General features: G+C 38.6%; 1 protein-coding gene across 2 annotated transcripts in view; it reads left to right on the forward strand.

Annotated features, from left to right (window-relative positions):
- KCNN2 (potassium calcium-activated channel subfamily N member 2) overlaps positions 1–17014 on the forward strand; it is a 445540-nt gene that overhangs the window by 218451 nt on the left and 210075 nt on the right. For both annotated transcript variants that reach the window (XM_059061877.2, XM_067031464.1), the window contains exon 6: positions 7473–7560. The gene's annotated coding sequence lies outside the window, so the exon portion shown is untranslated. The remainder of the gene's footprint in view (positions 1–7472; positions 7561–17014) is intronic.

Genomic DNA, 17014 nt, shown 5'->3' on the forward strand with positions numbered 1-17014 from the left:
AAGATTTTTCTCACCAGTTGAGTCCTCCTTTCTGTCCTTTGGCCACTTACCCTCCTGTGCTTATGTACTAACACAAGAGAAAAAGAGAAGGGGGAAGAGAGAGGGAGATGCACTACCGGAATACACAGGCTCCAGCGACAGCATTCCATGTGATAGAACCTGCACAAGACAAGGCCGCCTTTCACAAGGTCTTTGCAGAAGAGCGGTTCAGCAGTGCAGAAGTAATAAGGTTAATCTTCTTTTCTCTATTAGAAAGACATTTTAAAACCCATTGAAATGAGGACCAGAAAAAAATGAAAAATGTTCCTTTACTAATACACATAAAAACTAGCAGTTTGGGATTAAAATATACTCACTACTATATATAAAATAGATAACTGACAAGGTCCTACTGTAGAGCACAGGGAACTATATTTAATATCTTGTAATAACTTATAATGGAAAAGAATCTAAAAGTTTTATGCACACATAACTGTATCACTTTGCTGCCTACCTGAAAGTAACACAACATTGTAAATCAACTATATTTCAATAAAATTGTTTTAAAAAACAGCTAAACCTAGGAGAGCTCAATATTTGTAGAATATGCCATTTCCTTAGAGACTCCATTTCCAGGGGGACTATATAGGATCCGCACTAAAATACTCCAAATGTTAAATTTTCTCAAATGACCATTTACTAAATGTATTCAGAGAAAATTAGAAAATTATGAACAGAGAGCTAGGACATAACAACTGTGACTATGTTAGACATGGATATTTCATAAATTGTAAGTTCTTAAAGGGTTGGCACTACATCTGAAAGTGGGCAGATAAAACTGCAGTTACCTGTTGAATAAGCAGCATAGGAAGTGGAGGGCTTAGGGGCATATGTGAAACCAGAGTCTGTGTTCATCAACTGCAACCTATGACTAATTAAATGCTCTGTTGCTAAAGCAAAACTCATTTTCCTTTTCCTGAGGGCAAATATGTGCCAGGAAATGAGGTGCAGTGAAGCTGAGGTCCAATATATCGTAATATTTGAGTTGCTCATCAATCACAGGCTGTCTTCCTTTGCCAGCACTTGTCAGTTTCCTGCCTCACACAAGCTGGAACAGGGAAGCTTTCTGGCTGGAGAATCTGCTTTTCTATAAATTTGGGCAATGGCCAGCTAAAAGATGCTCATATTAACATTCAGCCTAAGTGGACTGTATATTTAAAGTGACCTTGTGTCTATGCATAGAGTGCATTTTTTTAGTTAGGCATCGGTAAATTTCCTCCTCAAAAGATAACGGCACTGACTAGAAATGACTTAGCCCAGATATATTTGTGGTCATTGAAATAAGAGGTAAAAATAGAGGTAAAATGGCCTTTGGCTTACCATCTCATTTGTGGATTCTGGAAATTAACGTGACTCTATTAGTAACAACTGATTTATAAAATAAGAATCTCGGCAGTTTAATAGCCATGACCATGAATGTGGGATCTATCCAGTGAGAGGCTGCTTTTGGCCAGCACCCCTTGGCAGAGACTTCTTCATTTAGAGTTGAATGAAAATTAGAATTTTCCTTTCAAAAAGTTTATTTTCACTGTCTTTGGCAGGCTCCCTCTTTCCCAGAAAATCATTCTCATGTCATCTCTATCCACTTTGTGCCTTGCCTTGATATGAAGATGTTTTTCTCTCATTTTGCTTTGTTTTATGATGATTCAGGAGTCAAGCATGCAGAGTACCTAGCACACAGCCGGATATTTACTAGGTGCTCAGTTTCTTACTGTTCTAACTAAGAAGGTCTTTCTGCATGGATTAGGAATGGACCTTTGGTTCCATTTTCAGTGAAATCCACTTAATCTGGATTTCCAAATTCTTACTCTGCCACTTATTATGTTGATACATCGAACCACTTAGTTACAATTTCCCTGAGCCTCAGTTCCTCAACTCTAAGTGGGAAAAGTCATACAATCTCACAAGGTTCTATGAGGTTCAATAAGACGCTAAATGCAGTAACGATAATGCTTTGAATTCTGTGAAGTGCAGTACACACAATAGCTATTAACATTGAGAGGAAGAGAAATCCAGATCTCACAATGAATTATTTCCCTTTGTTATCTACTCCTATTTATATCAGTAAATCAGGGACCCACTCCTAGAAAGTGATAGAATGAATGAAAGGAAGATCTTAGGAACCAACCCACTGTGGAAATAGTATCCCTGGCTTTCTCAGACCCCTGGGGAGTAGGACCATTGATATGCTAATTCACAGGAAGGGGGCTGTCCCAGCTTTCTCAGTGCTTCTTGGCCTGAGTTTCTGGCACAATCTCTCTTCCTGCTGCTGGCTCTTGGAACAGGCTGTCCAGGCATTTTAAGTTTGTCAACCAGTGCAATGAACTGCTTCTTCTTAAAATAACTCAAATCATTTGATTTGGCTTGCCACTAAGCCTTTTTCCCCTGGATTCATTCTGTAGAAACAGAAGGAGAAGATGTAAATGTCCACACAGACCAGGCCTAGTTCCATCTTCTGTTCTGTACAAACCCCCATATGGTCAAGAAACCAAGTGTTTCCCTTTTCCAGAACAGCTATCCTGCCCAAAATTCTTAGCAGTGATGCCTAAGGCCTTCTAAGGATCGAATGAACCCCTGGAAAATTTATATTTGCTGAGGTATGTAAGCTATCCTCATGTAAATTCCTGTAGGGGTTAAGCCCTAATGATTGCGGAAGATATAAAATGGAAAAATCAGACATATCTGGAGAGGACTGCATTTGACATAATTCCCTGGCGATCTCCCAGTTTTCAAGGCAATGTTTATTTTATATGTGGTGCTTTTCAAAGTAATGCCTTGAATGTTATAGCTATGTAACATGCTAATTTTCTCAGTAACATATGTAGCTCAAAGAAGATCCGTGATAAGACTGAAAAACACAAGTTGTCAGTAATTGCAAAGTGCCTGGTTAATTATATTTTGAGCTAGAAACATTTTTTTCTGATTCACTCTACTGATATTACATTTATAAGCTACCCTGCCTCTCTGGAATCTTGTTTTGATCTCTATAGAAAAGTATATACTAGCCTGAGTTGCTTTTATATGTTTCTTTTGTTTTAGTTCATATGGCTTCCATTTGCATTTCTCCTATACAGTTAGCTTCATCATTCAAACATTTATTCTGAAATTCGATAGGATTTTCACTTTCCTTCTGCCAGGGCACTGAATGTTCTCAATTCTTTTAAATTAAAGCAGACCTTCTCATTCAAAAGGGAACCTTCCCAAGGCCTTCAAGAATCCTCAATGGATTCATTTCAAGGTATATTTCACTCCTCCCCTCCACAAAACAGTTAGCTATAACTGAAAACTTTAACTGAGCTCTTCAGACCCTTAACAATTCTGGATATGTGAACTTAAGTCATTTGTATGTATATAGCTTTAAAGACTAAAATAAGCCCAACCCTTTACTACATTATCATCGTTTGCTAGTAACGTAAATCAGGAAAACTGCCTTAGTGATGACAAAATGTGCCGAGGTGTGGATAAGGGTGAAGATGAAGACAAAATGTATTACACAGAAGTGTGATGTAAGTCACAGCAGCTCGGGAAGGTGACCCTGAGTCCCGGGGTGTATTTGCTAGATATCAGAGAAGACGGTCTGCCCTCAGACTCTTTAGATTCCAAAAGTACTTCTTCCTTCCTGGATATGCACATTTGCAAAAGGCATCTTCCTTTAATATGTGTCCATTCCTCTCTTCAACTCTGAAGACATGTTTCTGCAGCTAAGCGGCCCTCTCCTATTAATTTCACAGCATAGAACACTTCCAAAAACAATTCCTAAATTTTACTCATGGGAAAGGTCAGCCTGGTAGTCTTACTGGTTGCTTCATAGAAATACTTGTACGGGCTTTTGGCTTATTCGAATATCACTGTTCAGTTAATTTTTTTTTTAACATAACCAGATAATGATTTATTTCATTTTGATAAACATTTTGTTTCTCATTTGCACAGCACATAGCCCTTCCTTAAATGGTTCCATGGATCACTTTTTCTGTTTCTACAGTATTTACGTAGTTGTTCCTGCTGTGTAGATCTGAGCTACCTTCTGATACAGTTTTTTTCATTAATACACTTTATTTTTAGGACAGTGTTATGTTTATAGAAAAATTGAGCAGAAAGAGTTCCTATGTGCCTCCTCTACCCCACAGTTTTGCTAGGATCATCTTGCATTGCTGTAGTACATTTATCATAATTGATGAACCACTATTGATACATTATTATTAGCTGAAGTCCATAGTTTACACTAGGGTTTACATTTTGTGTAGTTCAGTCCTATGGCTTTTAACAGGTGCACAGTATCATACGTCCAACGTTACAGTATCATACAGAATATTTTCACTTCTCTAAAAATGCCCTGTACTCCACCTATCTGTCCCTTTCCCTCACCCCTTCCCCCACACCCCCAGCAACTCCTGGCAGCCACTGATATTTTTGCCATCTTTAGAGTCTTGCCTTTTCTAATACTGTTCACTGCTCAAAAGTACTTTTTTTTCTGGCTAAGAACCATGCCTTGGACTTATATTATTCCCCTCATTTTCATCACTGAACCAGCAGAAGATTTTCTTTTCAAGAAGGATATGAATTTTACCACCAAAACGTATTGCCAAGGTAGCAAATGTGTAGAACAAAAATGGTCAGCCTGAGCTATCAGTATTTAGAGACCACCTAGGCCTAGTAAACTAGCTAAGTGACTCCTTCTTGCATATTAAGCTTTGAAGCCTGAGAGTCAAGTTTATTCCTTAACAAAATGATAAATTGCTACATGGCATGGACCTTCAGGTGCTCTTGGGAGGCCTCAAAATCCTGAGGGTTAAATCCACAAGTGCCAAAGATAAACTGAAACCAGCAGGCTGGAGCGTGTCACCAAGGCTGGTTTCTAGCAAGATCACACAAGTTTGATTGCTGGCCTGTACCCCTGCAGCTAAGCTTGATTCCTAGGCTGCTAAATCATTGGAATTAAAAGATATCAGCGACCCCAACTAGACCTCTTACAACAGGAAGAAATAGGAATCAGAATCCTCTCAACAAAGCTTCATTGCTCTCAACTCTCTTTGCCTCAAGAAGACATGAACACCTACCATTCTCCTGTCTCATTGTATGTTGTGTGGTGGGTTACATTTCTCAAAAACTTGTACCTGGTGAATCCTATTAATTCCAGCAACACTCTCACCAGTTACAGGCCTCTAATAATCTGAGTTCCTTAGGTATCTGGTCGAATGCAGTGCCAGCATTTATTTTACAGAACTATCAAAAGACAAAATGAATGCATTCCATGGTACACAACTAAAATAAACAGCTTTATACAATGCCACCCATGGAAAGCAGAAACTTTTTTTATATATCTCTCACTTCTATGTCGAGAAAAATGGGTCTTTTTTTCATTATTTATGATTCATCTCATATTTTATTGCTTCTTCCGGGGTTTAGATGGTTTAAAAATGAAATATTTTGCAGATTTTCACCTTTTGTGAAGTAAGAAACATAGACTCCAGTAGTTGTCAGTTCCCATTTCTGCAAATGCAGAGACCCATTCACATTTCTTTATTGTATGGGGTTTGGGCTAATCAAATATTTTGATTGTTGGAATAATGTGTTTCTTGAAATAAAGTAACCCTGTTAAGACATCTAATAAGGTGATATCTAGAAAGATGTAATAGAAATATATGAAGAACACTTAGGTGCTTGATAGAGGAGCTTTCCTGTGGAGTAATTTTATGGGAATATTCCAATCCTAGAAGTGAGGGTTATCTAAGACTCGCAGATACATAGAGAAGGGAAGTTGGCAAGAACCAGGTATTATTCTGAGAGTGCGATTTGGAGGGAGACAAGAAAACCATTCGGCCTTTTCCTTATATTTACCAAGGACCTCAAATTGACAGGCTGTCTCCAAATAAGTTGATGCACACAGGAACGAGAAACACTGACATCACTGAAAGGTGTTCTTCACATACCTTATATAACTTGTCATTTTTGGAATCTTTTTTAGCTTCTCTTCATCAGGAGCCCCCAAAATGGAAGTGGCCATGAATTCTCCTAACTTACAGAAGGTGTGATAGGGTACCTTACAGAATTTACAGGTCTGGATTATGATACATTCTTCTTTAGCAATAGATGGGTTTTTTTCCCTTGACAGCCTGTGCAAGGTCCCAAGATGTAAGACAAACAGAAGCAGCACTGCTCTCTTAAAATCAGAGGTCACCTGAGCCTCCTCCTGGCCCTCGAGGTAGCACCAAAGATACCTCTGAGGAAATTTAAGACTTCAGAAAACAAGACTTGGAAACCTCTAGATTGGCTTAACCCCCTTGATTTACAGATACCAAAATCTAGGCTCAGAGAGATTAGGTATGCTGTTGAAGATTGCCCATCTAGGGGGGCAGTATATCTCCAGATACACGATGGAGCACTTTATCCCCAGTAGGAATTGCTGAAAAAAAAGTGAGTAGTTTCACTTTGATCCCATGTTATTCTAAATTCAGAAGGCCAGGGTCCTCAGGAATGATGGTGTATGGTAAGCTATTAACCTGGGCCCAGAGATAAATCCTTACAGAAAACATACCACAACCAATCATGTTAAAACATATGTGTGTAGAAATATTTAACACATATTACTGTCTAGGTCAACCATTTAAGACATGCTCCAATGAAGTCATAACACTGAGGCTTGTATGTATAATTTATAAATATGCTCATATTCACACAGGAATGTAATAATCACACCTGAGTTCATGTACACACATGCACAAAATAAAAGGCAGGGAAAGGAGCAGGGCAGGGTGCTCTCTCTGAATCATTGCATTCGCTTAGTAAATGTTTATGTAATAAATTCCAGGTTCTGGGCTCATGCTAAAGCCCTTTGAGACCAGCAAATGCCTTTCAGAGGGCCTTTTCAGAAGTGGCCTCCTTGCAACTTCTTCCAAGATCATTTCTTTTTTTCTCACTTGCTGCATTCTGTCATCTCTCTTCCGAGTGAGCCTCGATCGACTCTGCTGCTACCATAACTTGCTGCTTTTGAGACAGAGCCCCTTGAGATCTTGTAGAAATAAAAAGAAAATAGAGGCTTCTGTGGACTGCAGAAATTTGGAATTACTGATCTCCCTTTTTGTCCCAGCAAGCCAGCTGTGTAATGTCTCAACTCCAGCTTAAAGGAATACATTTTTTACAAAGCTTACATCACCTGGCCTTCAGGCTGAGTGAAGTGTTATGAACACAACACTTCTCAATTCACTTTCAGTTAAGCAATCCCCTTTCAAGGTAATTTTGACTTTAGAAATCCCAGCCCCTTAATCAAAAGATCCCAAATGGTTCAAGCCAATTTTATTCCATCATTGTTGAAAGCTTGCAACTATAGCAAAAATCATCTCTTCTCCCTTAGACTGTAATTATTGAGCTCAAACCTGTGTTGACTTGAATTAACCTTTTTCTGACTTTGATTCTTCTTGGGGTTTTACTTTCAGATCTGATACCCACCCTCCTCTCCTGGTTTTGGCTTTAGCTGTCTTATGGTGGTGTTGACAACTCTGAAGAGTCCTGCCCTTCTGTGAGGTGAGTGCTGTAGCAAGTCTTTGAGGGAACAGGAATTTTGGAGATTATCTCATTGCTAATGCCATTTTTCAAATGAGAAGTAGGGGCTCAGGGAAATAAAGTGCTTTATACAGTCAGGAGGCTATTGGTGGTATCAGTAGTATGGAGTTGAAGTAATGAGAAAGGCAGCAAGAAGCAGATCTCATGTCAAAGAACTGAGGTGACGATTCAGAACACAAAGGAGAAATACCAGTAGAAATGAAAGTGACTTACACATTAGCTACTGTACTCAATTCCCCAATAATCATGTATTGAGCAAAATGAACATGATGTGTTGCCAAGGAACTGCCCACCATGGCCAGTGTGCCTGCCGAACTTCACAGTGAATGTGACCATGAAGTGGGTTGTAGGACACTGAGGAAAACAGAAAAGGGACCAAGAGGGGCCAGAGCTAATGGGCAGACCAAAGCCACACACCGACAGAACACCTGGATATTTGCTACCCTGTATTAGAACTAGAAATCGATGTGTAATCCCTAAGCTTTTAGTTCCATCTCTGCATTGCTGCAATCAGGCAACCAATAAGCACTATAGTGGTTGCTGCCCCACATTTGGCAGTGTCCTGCTCGTTACCTGCCTTCTCTTCAATTGCACTGATTATGTTTCTACTCTCTAGAATGCTTCTTAATTTAGATTCCTTTTTGCTTGGGCAAGATAAAGCTGTGTTTTGAGGAAAAGCCAATACAGTTTAAAGACAGGTTCTCTAAGTGCCCTATCAGCAGAGGTTGCCCAGAATTCATGTTAGAATATTTGAAGTCCATTGCCAAATTCTTGTCATCACTCATTTTTTGCTTGATGTTCTCAAGTGACTTCTTTCTTAGTAAAATCAGAAGGATGACCCCTCATGTAGCTATCAGTAAAATATATATTTTGTTTAATGGGTATATTTATAATCCCAGATCTGAAAGAGCTGAGACTTCAAACAATACATAAACTATAGCTATAGTTTACTATATTATCATACAATATATATAATTACATGCTTATTAATAATAATTGTAATTTAATATAATGCTGGATTATATGAGAATATAGAATATGTGATAATTCTTTTTTTATTGAGGTATAGTTGGTTTACAGTATTGTGTTAATTTCTGCTGTACAGCAAACTGATTCAGTTATACATATATACACATTCTTTTTTTAAATATTCTTTTCCATTATGGTTTATCATAGGGTATTGAATATAGTTCCCTGTGCTATACAGTAGAACCTTGTTGTTTATCCATTCTATATATAATAGCTTATATCTGCTAACTCCAACCTCCCACTCCACCCCTCTCTCAACTCCCATCCCTCTTGGCAACCACAAGCCTATTCTCTATGTTCCTGAGACTGTTTCTGTTTTGTAGATAGGTTCATTTGTGTCATATTTTAGATACCACATATAGGTGATATCATATGTGTTTGCCTTTCTCTTTCTGACTTACTTCACTTAGTATGATAATCTCTAGTTTCATCCATGTTGCTGCAGATGGCATTATTTTGTTCTTTTTTATGGGTGAGTAGTATTCCATTGTATATTTGTACCACATCTTCTTTATTCATTCATCTGTCAGTGGACATTTAGCTTGTTTCCATGTCTTGGCTATTGTGAATAGTGCTGCTGTGAACATAGGGGTGCCAGTATCTTTTTGAATTATAGTTTTGCCTGGATGTATGCCCAGGAGTGGGATTGTTGGATCATATGATAATTCTATTTTTAGTTTTCTGAGGAACCTCCATACTGTTTTCCATAGTGGCTGCACCAACTTACAATCCCACCAACAGTGTAGGAGGGTTCCCTTTTCTCCACACCCTCTCCAGCATTTGATACTTGTAGAATTTTTAATGATGGCCATTCTGACCAGTGTGAAGTGGTACCTCATTGTAGTTTTGATTTACATTTCTCTAATAATTAGCAATGTTGAGCATCTTTTCATGTGCCTCTTGGCCATCTGTATGTCTTCTTCAGAAAAATGTCTATTTAGGTCTTCTGCACATTTTTGGATTGGGTTGTTTTTTGTTGTTGAGTTGTGTGAGCTGTTTATATATTTTGGAAATTAAGCCCTTGTTGGTCTCATCGTTTGCAAATATTTTCTCCCATTCTGTAGGTTGTCTTTTCATTTTGTTTATTGTTTCCTTTGCTGTGCAAAAGCTTATAAATTTGATTAGGTCTCATTTGTTTATTTTTGTTTTCATTTCTGTTGCCTTGGGAGACTGACCTAAGAAAACATTGGTATGATTTATGTCAGAGAATGTTTGGCCGATGTTCTCTTCTAGGAGCTTTATGGTGTCATGTGATAATTCTTATAATTATTACATGTCAATTGTTATACCATATTACTATTCACTGTTTATTAGGCAGTAGAATTACATTATTTATGTAATATAATTTTACTCAATGTTTGCTGACTAAATTTAGACACTATGAGTAAAATCATAGTTACAGTTTTAAATTCTCTTCCTTCATAAACCCTCTTTCATACCCCCTGGAATGCGTTCCTTCCATATTTCCTTTATAAGCATGTGATATTTCAATGTCTTGGTTGTGTTCTATTTAACCATTCTCGTTGAACAATTTAAGTGTTAGAACTGAAAGTTACATGGAGAACCAGGATTTAACTGTGGGTAAACTGATGTGCAAAGATATTGAGGCATTAGTCATGCCGTCCTAATTTTTATCATTCTAGTCTTCATTGCTTTCTACCCTACCATGTGCAGACTTTGGAGATATATTCAGAAATCCTTACTTCCTCCCATAGTTGACTTGCCAAAAATAGGTAACACAAGACTCCTTGTCTGGAGAAGATGAAGATGGGAAAATGTTTGCAAACCCTCAATATAAAATAAGAAAAGAGGAAAACAGGCGGCAAACTGTACTTCTGTGGTTTGGAAAAGCAAGAGTTTCCCAGCAAGCAACTCAATACTAAAGAGGGTAGCTAGGATCAAGGTGCATTGAAAGCACTGCTCTGTGCAAAGATGTGGGGAAACAGAGATGCACCAACTGGGACAGGAGCTGGGGAGGAACTTTATAGGTTCAGCTGGAGACTATGTCACCCCATCAGGGACTTGTGCAATATAGGGGACCCTGTGACAGGGTGTCCCCTCTAGTGAACCTCATGAAAAAGTTGTATTTCAGTGCTTGCCTTGCCAGAGGATATTTGACACCTAAGAGAACTGAGAGAGGCAGCATCAGCTAAACAAACAAACAAACAACAACAACAAAACTCTGCTCCTTTATTTTCACTTTCTCCCACTTCATGCCTTCTCTTAAAAGAGTGAGGAAGGAGATTCATCAAGGATGGAGAGGAACAGACCATGCCCCCGCACTTCCAATCCTGGCTATGGAATCACTGGTTGGGCCAGGTCTGGTGGGAAGGGAGAAACTTGGAATTGGATGAATTCTTTATAACGTTCTATTTAAATATGACTACGTTTTTTTTTAACCCTAATATTCTATAGTACTCAGAAAAGGTATGGGATACGAGAGATCATCCAGATTTAAGGAAGGACAGGAATTATTTAAAAGAAGTGGTAGGGAAATAAAGCTCTTACCTGATTTCACCCTATGAAGTTAACCCATTCAATACATCAGTTACATGATTTCCCTTGAATCTTTTCTTCCTTTATGATTACTCATTCATTTTGGGGGGTGTGGGGGAAATGGGGAACTGTTTCTACATTTGTGTTAACACTTCAATTCAAGAAGAGGACTGTGGAGTATCATTGCTGACCATTTTCTCCATAATTCCCATGAGCTCCAAAGAGGGAAAGAGGTTGGGATGGAAATGGGAGGTCTTTCTCTGAGCTCTGTGTCAAGGGAAACATTAGATTTCTTCCTTTGACTAATAACCAGGAGAAAGATGGAAAGTTTCTATAAGCAGACTATATGTATCACAACTATCACATACAAACATTACAGAGTGAGATAGAGGATGGGTCTTTGGTTTGAATTTCTTTTTAAAAAAGGGGGAAAATGATGGCATTTTGGTATGATAATGGAAGGTATTATAAAACATTATATTTTATAAAGTTTGATTTAGGAGCAAGAAATAATTGTGCTATGTTACATTTTGTTTAACCTGAATGCAACTTAAATCAGACTTTTTCCTGACTGTATAAAGATTTATTTACAATGAACAAGAAATATAATAACCAGAGCAGAGTAGATATTTTCATGTGAAACAGTGACTTTCTACCCAGCAACTCATCTCAGCTTTAAATATATTTATGGGTCTAAAAAGATTCCTCTTTATCTCTCTGAACTTCAGGCTATATTCTAAATTGCTGTGTATGAGAGAGTTGATTTCAACTATGAATTTCCACTGTGTTGAGGCAAATGGCCAAATGATGACAGAAGGACAGCTGCAAAGGCTGAGTCTGAACTGCATGGAAATCCACCTATGTAGTGTCTTCTTACTCACCCTTGCAGGGCTCTTCAGGGAAATACCTCACCCCCTTAGGAAAGCTCCCTGTCAGGGAACTCAGGGTGCACACAGCAATTGAGAGGGGTTGGAAGCCCTATTCCACCAAAGAGAACATGGTAGGAGCCTGACTGTGGAAGAGGTCAGTGGACTTCTCTGCCTTCCCACCCAGAATGTAGTCTTGCTGGTGTCGGTCACCCTTAATATACCTTATTTTCCCTATTCTTGTGAAAGTAAAGGAGGAGAGTTTTGTTCTGTCTTTGTTTGTTTAGCTGATGCTGCCTCTCTCAGTTCTCTTAGGTGTCAAATATCCTCTGGCAAGGCAAGCACTGAAATACAACTTTTTCATGAGGTTCACTAGAGGGGACACCCTGTCACAGGGTCCCCTATATTGCACAAGTCCCTGATGGGGTGACGTAGTCTCCAACTGAACCCGTAAAGTTCCTCCCCAGCTCCTGTCCCAGTTGGTGCATCTCTATTTCCCCACATCTTTGCATGGAGCAGTCCTTTCAGTGCACCCTGATCCTAGTTACCGTCTTTAGTACTGAGTTGCTTGCTGGGAAACTCTTGCTTTTCCAAACCACAGAAGTGCAGTTTGCCCCCATTGTTGTCCTCTTTCCTTATCTTATATTGAGGGATGTTTCAAACATTTTCCCACCTTCATGTTCTCCAGGTGAGGAGTCTTGTGTTCATATGTGCTGCCAAACTCCAAGACCCCTGAGCTCTACCAAGAACTCTGTTATGCTCCTCTTCTCTGGTGGCAGCATTGGCAGGCCTACTGTTTCTACAGGGACTTTGGTGCAAGTTGGGGGATGAATGAAATAAGAGTGTCCTCTTCTGGAAAACAACTATTCTCTCTGAGTAGCTGTCTTGGCCTGCCCTCACTTGATTTGGTGGCAGGAATTAAAAGCACCGGGCAGGAAGGGTAAATGCCACAATGTTCTCAAGTATGAAAGATCCTTCATGAAGTTTCCTCTCTGTAATAGATCTCTTGCCTTCTCTTATATCAACTCTAAGGTCTGATTGTCACTGGAAATTTTATAGAGGTTTGTAGAGATTTATCTAGCTTCTCCCTTCAGGATATGATAGAATTTATTGCCCCCCCTTTCCTCAGCTTAGAAGCTTTAAATGAAATTCTAAGACAACTGGAAGTCCCATTCGATATCCTGTTACAATAAAACCCACAATTAAGCTGAAATAACATGAGGACTTAACAGTTTGAATTTCCCATTTCTTGGCTGTATTTCAAAATTAGTTTATTTGTAGAACCCGCTGTAGTATGAGATACTTACCAGAGAATGACAGAATGTTGGTTCTTGAAGGAACTTTGAAATTGTCTTAGTTCAGTCACTCCACTTAGCATTTAACATAACAAAAAAAAGAGATGTTAAATAGCTAAAGTAAAGACCAAAAAAAGTAAGTTTAGTAGGTTAAAAGAACTTTTTCAAGTCTTGGAATTTTAAAAATCATCATTCAACTAAAAACCAGGACTTTTCTTAATGTAATCTCCAAGTTCCACTTGGAGGCTGAATTTTCAAAATTTGCTGGAAGTGTAAATCTCATGTAGTCATATCCATTTACTTTGCAAGTCAAGCTGTTAATTAGTTACAATTCAAGGGTTATAAATCAGATATGTTGAGTCCCAGTCCTCTTTTCATTGAACTTGGGATTTAGTGTGTGTGTTTGTCCTTGGTTACACACACACACACGCACACACACACACACACACACACACAAATTTGACTCCAGGACAGCAGAGTAGCAGAATATCTTATAGATGCTTGAGGCTGCAGCTAAACATGTGAGAGACTTTTGAGAGTGAGGGAGACAGGCTTGTGAAGCACCTTGGTGATCTTGTGCAATTCCTCCCTTGTTACTTCCTTGAGAGATTGAGTATACTTGAGATTTTGACGGTAATGTGTTTAAACACAATAAAAAATAAATAAAATTGGGCTTCCCTGGTGGCGCAGTGGTTGAGAGTCCGCCTGCCGATGCAGGGGCCACGGGTTCGTGCCCTGGTCCGGGAGGATCCCACGTGCCACGGAGTGGCTGGGCCCGTGAGCCATGGCCGCTGAGCCTGTGCTCCGCAACGGGAGAGGCCACAATAGTGAGAGGCCCGCGTACCGCAAAAAAATAAAAAAATAAAAAAAATAAAAAATAAAATAAAATTACTATTCTTCTTTTAAATGAGTCCATGTGCAGACTGGACAATGAGGAACCCAGCTTACATTAAGGTTACCTAATTATTAAGCCACGTTTAACAGTAAGTCTCATTAGGAAGCTGCAAAGGATAGTGGTTAAGAGCATAGACTCTGGAGTCATACTTCCTAGGTTTAAACCTGTATTTGCTACTAACCAGCTATAAAATTCTAGCAGAGTTGCTTGAAGTCTGTGTGCCAGAGTTTTCTTATCTACCAATTGGAATTAATAGGTGTACTCATCTCATTTTGGTACCATCATAAGCACCAAATGCTGCATCTCCCTTGAGTTAATAGTTAAAGTTCAACCACTTAAGATTAAATCATTAAAGATAATAAAACTGAAAGTTAATTTGGTAAGCAAAATATTTATTTTGTCATTTACAGTATAAATTACATTAACTTAATGAACATTAATGTTACAGTCACTGTATGCTATTTTATGATTTGTTTTTCCTGTCTGGATAACGTGACAGAAAACATGTTGAGCATCGGGAATAAATATCATGATATTAATATATCAATAGATTTAATCAGTTAATCAGTGAGATCTGAAAGCACATTGTATACTATAAAGCCCTATAAAATATAAACAATAATTATTATTATAAACCCAATCTTGCTAGTATCCAAATTACAGGTGTTCATTGAGTATGAGCTAAAATGCAATGCATGAAGATGATTGCTAATTTGATCATCTTTTTGTCAACTTTATTAAAGAATGAGTTTTGTTATGATATATTCTTCACATGCTGTACCAAGGCCCATGAAATGTGAAGTAAGTACTATGTAGTAGACAAAATAATGGCCCCCTAAAGATGTTCATGTCCTAATTCCTATGAGGAAAGAAAAAAAGGTCTTTTCAGATGTGATTAAGGTTAAGCACCTTAAGATATTGAGGTTCATCTGTATTATCACATAGGAGTAACCTAATCATGTGAGTCCTTACAATGAAAAATCTTCTTTGGCTGTGGCCAGAGTCAGATGCAGATGTGAGTATGGAAGAAGGGTCAGAAAGATGCAATGTTGCTGGCTTTGAAGTTGAAGGAAGAGTGTCAAAGCCAAAGGATAAGGAACCTCCATACTGTTCTCCATCATGGCTATATCAGTTTACATTCCCACCAGCAGTGCAAGAGTGTTAAAAACTACAAATAGAACTACCATATGACCCCGCAATCCCACTACTAGGCATATACCCTGAGAAAACCATAATTCAAAAAGAGTCATGTACCAAAATGTTTTTGCATCTATTTACGATAGCCAGGACATGGAAGCAACCTAAGTGTCCATCAACAGATGAATGGATAAAGAAGATGTGGCACATATATACAATGGAATATTACTCAGCCATAAAAAGAAATGAAACTGAGTTATTTGTAATGAGGTGGATAGACCTGGAGTCTGTCATACAGAGTGAAGTAAGTCTGAAGGAGAAAAACAAATACTGTATGTTAACACATATATATGGAATCTAAGAAAAAAAAATGTCATGAAGAGATTAGTGGTAGGACAGGAATAAAACACAGACCTACTAGAGCATGGACTTGAGGATATGGGGAGGGGGAAGGGTAAGCTGTGACGATGTGAGAGAGTGGCAGGGACATATACACACTACCAAATGTAAATTAGATAGCTAGTGGGAAGCTGCCTCATAGCACAGGGAGTTCACCTCTGTGCTTTGTGACCACCTAGAGGGGTGGGAGGGAGGGAGACGCAAGAGGGAAGGGATATGGGAACATATGTATATGTATAACTGATTCACTTTGTTGTAAAGGAGAAACTAACACACTATTGTAAAACAGTTATACTCAAATAAAGATGTTAAAAAAAAAAAAAAAAGCCAAAGGATACGGTGGCCTCTAGGAGCTAGAAAAGGGAAAGAAACACATTCTCCCCTAAAGCTGCCACAAAGGAACGTAGCCCACAGAAACCCATGTCGGATTTCTCACCTACAGAACTGTACAGTAAGATGATAGATTAGTTTTAAGTCACTAAGCACTTGATAATTTGTTACAGCAGCAATATAAACTAATACAGACTTTGGTACCTGGAAGAAGGATGGTGCTGTATCAAATAACTGAAATGTAGAGGTGGCTTTGGAATTGCGCATTGGGCAGAGGCTGGAAGAATTTTGAAAACCATGATAGAAAAAGCCTGGATTGTCTTGAATAGGCTGTTAGTGGGAATTTGGATGTTGATGACTCAGCTAGTGAGGACTCAGAAATGAGGAACGTGGTAAAGAATACATAAATTGCCTTAAAGAATACTTAAATTGTTGTGAAAGTAGTGTTGTAGTAATATGGAAGGGAAGGTAACTATTGGTGAGAGCTCAGAACGAAATGAGGAACTTTTATTAGAAACTGAAGAAGAGGGGATCCTTGATATATGGTGGCAGAAACCTTAGCAGAATTGTGTCCTTTAGGTATGTAGAAAGCAGATTTTGTAAATGATGAAGTTGGCTATTTACCTGAGGAGGTTTTCAAATAAAATGTTGAAGGTGTAGCCTGTTTTTTTTCTTGCTACCTACAGTACAATGAAAGAAGAGAGATAAATTGAGGGGATGAACAGAACCAGGGTGTGATGATTTGGGAAATTCTTAGCCTATACAATTTTCAAAAGGTGCTAAAAATAAGAGATTCAATATCAGGAAAGCATGCTCTAAAGAAAAAAACAAGGGTATTGCTGTATAGCCTTTGCTAATAATTCAGAAAATGTTGAGATTAAGAAATACCCTCATTCAAACCAGGAGCATTTAGGAAGCTTAAGGGCCTAGACCCCCAGCCATCTTAGCAAAAGCCTATAACAAAGATG

The sequence above is a fragment of the Kogia breviceps genome, chromosome 4 (assembly GCF_026419965.1).
Source record: "Kogia breviceps isolate mKogBre1 chromosome 4, mKogBre1 haplotype 1, whole genome shotgun sequence".
Classification (NCBI taxonomy): Eukaryota; Metazoa; Chordata; class Mammalia; order Artiodactyla; family Physeteridae; genus Kogia; species Kogia breviceps.